Genomic DNA, 6,686 nt, shown 5'->3' on the forward strand with positions numbered 1-6,686 from the left:
AGCGATGAGAAAAGTAATTTAGAAAACAGAATTTACATGAGCCATCTGCCTTGGCTGCCACTAGGCGCCATGGCAACTATAGAACATCCTGTATTAAAGCAGGAAAGCCCAAGGGGCTGTTGTATATGGACACAAACCATATTGTTATTGTTACTAGAAACCGGTTACCAATGTAATTAGAGCAGTAAAAATAAGTGTTTTGTAAATGTCATACCTGTGGTATATAGTCTGATATAGCACGACTGTCAGCCAATCAGCATTCAGGGTTCCAACCACGCAGTTTCTAAATACATATACTCTGAGTGGACAAAACATTAAGAACACCTTCCTAATATTGCACCTCCTACCCTACCCCGTTCAAAGGTACTTAAATATTTGTCTTGCCCATTCACCCTCTGAATGACACACATACACAATCCATGTCTCAATTGTCTCAAGGCTTTAAAAACATTTCTTTAACTTGTCTCCTCCCCTTCATCTACACTGATTGAAGTGGATTTAACAAGTGACATCAATAAGGGATCATATACTGCTGGTGTCCTTTACAAAGGAGCTGTTACTGCATCAATGCCCTCTACAATAGGGACTGTTACTGCATCAACGCCCCCTACAATAGGGACTGTTACTGCATCAACGCCCCCTACAATAGGGACTGTTACTGCATCAACGCCCCTACAATAGGGACTGTTACTGCATCAACGCCCCCTACAATAGGGACTGTTACTGCATCAATGCCCCCTACAATAGGGACTGTTACTGCATCAATGCCCTCTACAATAGGGACTGTTACTGCATCAATGCCCTCTACAATAGGGACTGTTACTGCATCAATGCCCCCTACAATAGGGACTGTTACTGCATCAATACCCCCTACAATAGGGACTGTTACTGCATCAATACCCCTACAATAGGGACTGTTACTGCATCAATGCCCTCTACAATAGGGACTGTTACTGCATCAATGCCCCTACAATAGGGACTGTTACTGCATCAATGCCCCTACAATAGGGACTGTTACTGCATCAATGCCCCCTACAATAGGGGCTGTTACTGCATCAATGCCCTCTACAATAGGGACTGTTACTGCATCAATGCCCCCTACAATAGGGACTGTTACTGCATCAATGCCCCCTACAATAGGGGCTGTTACTGCATCAATGCCCCCTACAATAAGGGCTGTTACTGCATCAGTGCCCTCTACAATAGGGACTGTTACTGCATCAATGCCCCTACAATAGGGGCTGTTACTGCATCAATGCCCCCTACAATAGGGGCTGTTACTGCATCAATGCCCTCTACAATAGGGACTGTTACTGCATCAATGCCCTCTACAATAGGGACTGTTACTGCATCAATGCCCTCTACAATAGGGGCTGTTACTGCATCAATGCCCCTACAATAGGGGCTGTTACTGCATCAATGCCCTCTACAATAGGGACTGTTACTGCATCAATGCCCCTACAATAGGGACTGTTACTGCATCAACGCCCCTACAATATGTGCTGTTACTGCATCAACGCCCCCTACAATAGGGGCTGTTACTGCATCAATGCCCTCTACAATAGGGACTGTTACTGCATCAACGCCCCTACAATAGGGGCTGTTACTGCATCAACGCCCTCTACAATAGGGACTGTTACTGCATCAACGCCCCCTACAATAGGGACTGTTACTGCATCAACGCCCTCTACAATAGGGGCTGTTACTGCATCAACGCCCTCTACAATAGGGACTGTTACTGCATCAACGCCCCCTACAATAGGGGCTGTTACTGCATCAACGCCCCCTACAATAGGGGCTGTTACTGCATCAACGCCCTCTACAATAGGGACTGTTACTGCATCAACGCCCCTACAATAGGGACTGTTACTGCATCAACGCCCCCTACAATAGGGACTGTTACTGCATCAACGCCCCCTACAATAGGGGCTGTTACTGCATCAATGCCCCCTACAATAGGGGCTGTTACTGCATCAATGCCCTCTACAATAGGGACTGTTACTGCATCAACGCCCCCTACAATAGGGGCTGTTACTGCATCAACGCCCTCTACAATAGGGACTGTTACTGCATCAACGCCCCTACAATAGGGACTGTTACTGCATCAACGCCCTCTACAATAGGGGCTGTTACTGCATCAACGCCCTCTACAATAGGGACTGTTACTGCATCAACGCCCCCTACAATAGGGGCTGTTACTGCATCAACGCCCCCTACAATAGGGGCTGTTACTGCATCAACGCCCTCTACAATAGGGGCTGTTACTGCATCAACGCCCTCTACAATAGGGACTGTTACTGCATCAATGCCCCCTACAATAGGGGCTGTTACTGCATCAATGCCCCTACAATAGGGACTGTTACTGCATCAACGCCCCCTACAATAGGGGCTGTTACTGCATCAACGCCCCCTACAATAGGGGCTGTTACTGCATCAATGCCCCTACAATAGGGGCTGTTACTGCATCAATGCCCCCTACAATAGGGGCTGTTACTGCATCAATGCCCCCTACAATAGGGGCTGTTACTGCATCAACGCCCCTACAATAGGGACTGTTACTGCATCAATGCCCCTACAATAGGGGCTGTTACTGCATCAATGCCCCTACAATAGGGGCTGTTACTGCATCAACGCCCCCTACAATAGGGACTGTTAATGCATCAATGCCCCCTACAATAGGGGCTGTTACTGCATCAATGCCCCTACAATAGGGACTGTTACTGCATCAATGCCCCCTACAATAGGGGCTGTTACTGCATCAATGCCCCCTACAATAGGGACTGTTACTGCATCAATGCCCCTACAATAGGGGCTGTTACTGCATCAATGCCCCCTACAATAGAGACTGTTACTGCATCAACGCCCCTACAATAGGGACTGTTACTGCATCAATGCCCTCTACAATAGGGACTGTTACTGCATCAATGCCCCCTACAATAGGGACTGTTACTGCATCAATACCCCCCTACAATAGGGACTGTTACTGCATCAATACCCCTACAATAGGGACTGTTACTGCATCAATGCCCTCTACAATAGGGACTGTTACTGCATCAATGCCCCTACAATAGGGACTGTTACTGCATCAATGCCCCCTACAATAGGGACTGTTACTGCATCAATGCCCCCTACAATAGGGGCTGTTACTGCATCAATGCCCTCTACAATAGGGACTGTTACTGCATCAATGCCCCTACAATAGGGACTGTTACTGCATCAATGCCCCCTACAATAGGGGCTGTTACTGCATCAATGCCCCCTACAATAAGGGCTGTTACTGCATCAGTGCCCTCTACAATAGGGACTGTTACTGCATCAATGCCCCCTACAATAGGGGCTGTTACTGCATCAATGCCCCCTACAATAGGGGCTGTTACTGCATCAATGCCCTCTACAATAGGGACTGTTACTGCATCAATGCCCTCTACAATAGGGACTGTTACTGCATCAATGCCCTCTACAATAGGGGCTGTTACTGCATCAATGCCCCTACAATAGGGGCTGTTACTGCATCAATGCCCTCTACAATAGGGACTGTTACTGCATCAATGCCCCTACAATAGGGACTGTTACTGCATCAACGCCCCCTACAATATGTGCTGTTACTGCATCAACGCCCCTACAATAGGGGCTGTTACTGCATCAATGCCCTCTACAATAGGGACTGTTACTGCATCAACGCCCCTACAATAGGGGCTGTTACTGCATCAACGCCCTCTACAATAGGGACTGTTACTGCATCAACGCCCCTACAATAGGGACTGTTACTGCATCAACGCCCTCTACAATAGGGGCTGTTACTGCATCAACGCCCTCTACAATAGGGACTGTTACTGCATCAACGCCCCCTACAATAGGGGCTGTTACTGCATCAACGCCCCCTACAATAGGGGCTGTTACTGCATCAACGCCCTCTACAATAGGGACTGTTACTGCATCAACGCCCCCTACAATAGGGACTGTTACTGCATCAACGCCCCTACAATAGGGACTGTTACTGCATCAACGCCCCTACAATAGGGGCTGTTACTGCATCAATGCCCCCTACAATAGGGGCTGTTACTGCATCAATGCCCTCTACAATAGGGACTGTTACTGCATCAACGCCCCCTACAATAGGGGCTGTTACTGCATCAACGCCCTCTACAATAGGGACTGTTACTGCATCAATGCCCCCTACAATAGGGACTGTTACTGCATCAATGCCCCTACAATAGGGGCTGTTACTGCATCAATGCCCCCTACAATAAGGGCTGTTACTGCATCAGTGCCCTCTACAATAGGGACTGTTACTGCATCAATGCCCCCTACAATAGGGGCTGTTACTGCATCAATGCCCCCTACAATAGGGGCTGTTACTGCATCAATGCCCTCTACAATAGGGACTGTTACTGCATCAATGCCCTCTACAATAGGGACTGTTACTGCATCAATGCCCTCTACAATAGGGGCTGTTACTGCATCAATGCCCCTACAATAGGGGCTGTTACTGCATCAATGCCCTCTACAATAGGGACTGTTACTGCATCAATGCCCCTACAATAGGGACTGTTACTGCATCAACGCCCCCTACAATATGTGCTGTTACTGCATCAACGCCCCCTACAATAGGGGCTGTTACTGCATCAATGCCCTCTACAATAGGGACTGTTACTGCATCAACGCCCCCTACAATAGGGGCTGTTACTGCATCAACGCCCTCTACAATAGGGACTGTTACTGCATCAACGCCCCTACAATAGGGACTGTTACTGCATCAACGCCCTCTACAATAGGGGCTGTTACTGCATCAACGCCCTCTACAATAGGGACTGTTACTGCATCAACGCCCCTACAATAGGGGCTGTTACTGCATCAACGCCCCCTACAATAGGGGCTGTTACTGCATCAACGCCCTCTACAATAGGGACTGTTACTGCATCAACGCCCCCTACAATAGGGACTGTTACTGCATCAACGCCCCTACAATAGGGACTGTTACTGCATCAACGCCCCTACAATAGGGGCTGTTACTGCATCAATGCCCCCTACAATAGGGGCTGTTACTGCATCAATGCCCTCTACAATAGGGACTGTTACTGCATCAACGCCCCCTACAATAGGGGCTGTTACTGCATCAACGCCCTCTACAATAGGGACTGTTACTGCATCAACGCCCCCTACAATAGGGACTGTTACTGCATCAACGCCCTCTACAATAGGGGCTGTTACTGCATCAACGCCCTCTACAATAGGGACTGTTACTGCATCAACGCCCCTACAATAGGGGCTGTTACTGCATCAACGCCCCCTACAATAGGGGCTGTTACTGCATCAACGCCCTCTACAATAGGGGCTGTTACTGCATCAACGCCCTCTACAATAGGGACTGTTACTGCATCAATGCCCCTACAATAGGGGCTGTTACTGCATCAATGCCCCTACAATAGGGACTGTTACTGCATCAACGCCCCTACAATAGGGGCTGTTACTGCATCAACGCCCCTACAATAGGGGCTGTTACTGCATCAATGCCCCCTACAATAGGGGCTGTTACTGCATCAATGCCCCCTACAATAGGGGCTGTTACTGCATCAATGCCCCCTACAATAGGGGCTGTTACTGCATCAACGCCCCCTACAATAGGGACTGTTACTGCATCAATGCCCCCTACAATAGGGGCTGTTACTGCATCAATGCCCCCTACAATAGGGGCTGTTACTGCATCAACGCCCCCTACAATAGGGACTGTTACTGCATCAATGCCCCTACAATAGGGGCTGTTACTGCATCAATGCCCCTACAATAGGGACTGTTACTGCATCAATGCCCCCTACAATAGGGGCTGTTACTGCATCAATGCCCCCTACAATAGGGACTGTTACTGCATCAATGCCCCCTACAATAGGGGCTGTTACTGCATCAATGCCCCTACAATAGAGACTGTTACTGCATCAACGCCCCTACAATAGGGACTGTTACTGCATCAACGCCCCCTACAATAGGGACTGTTACTGCATCAATGCCCACTACAATAGGGACTGTTACTGCATCAACGCCCCTACAATAGGGACTGTTACTGCATCAATGCCCACTACAATAGGGACTGTTACTGCATCAACGCCCCCTACAATAGGGCGCCCTGGAGATTTTGTAACATTCTTGTGTAATTTCGGCAAAATATAGAAAGTGGCAATTTCAGGGTGTTGAACGGCCCAAAAGTGGTGTTATTTTTTGGTGATTTGACCAGAACTTAAATACCCATCTTGGACAGTAAAGATAGTATTCTGAAATTGGGAAGTGGGGTCACTCTGAGTTTCTTGTAAAAGGTGTTGTCAAGCAGCTGTCTATGACCCTCATTTACATAAACTGTCCTATCCATGAGTACAACTGACCCACCCTTATCAGCAGGGAGGGTAAGGACTGTCCTGTCCATGAGTACAACTGACCCACCCTTATCAGCAGGGAGGGTAAGGACTGTCCTGTCCATGAGTACAACTGACCCACCCTTATCAGCAGGGAGGGTAAGGACTGTCCTGTCCATGAGTACAACTGACCCACCCTTATCAGCAGGGAGGGTAAGGACTGTCCTGTCCATGAGTACAACTGACCCACCCTTATCATTGTGTTTTCAGGGAGGGTAAGGACTGTCCTGTCCATGAGTACAACTGACCCACCCTTATCAGCAGGGAGGGTAAGGACTGTCC

This window comes from Oncorhynchus tshawytscha, linkage group LG10 (genome assembly GCF_018296145.1).
Source record: "Oncorhynchus tshawytscha isolate Ot180627B linkage group LG10, Otsh_v2.0, whole genome shotgun sequence".
Taxonomy (NCBI): Eukaryota; Metazoa; Chordata; class Actinopteri; order Salmoniformes; family Salmonidae; genus Oncorhynchus; species Oncorhynchus tshawytscha.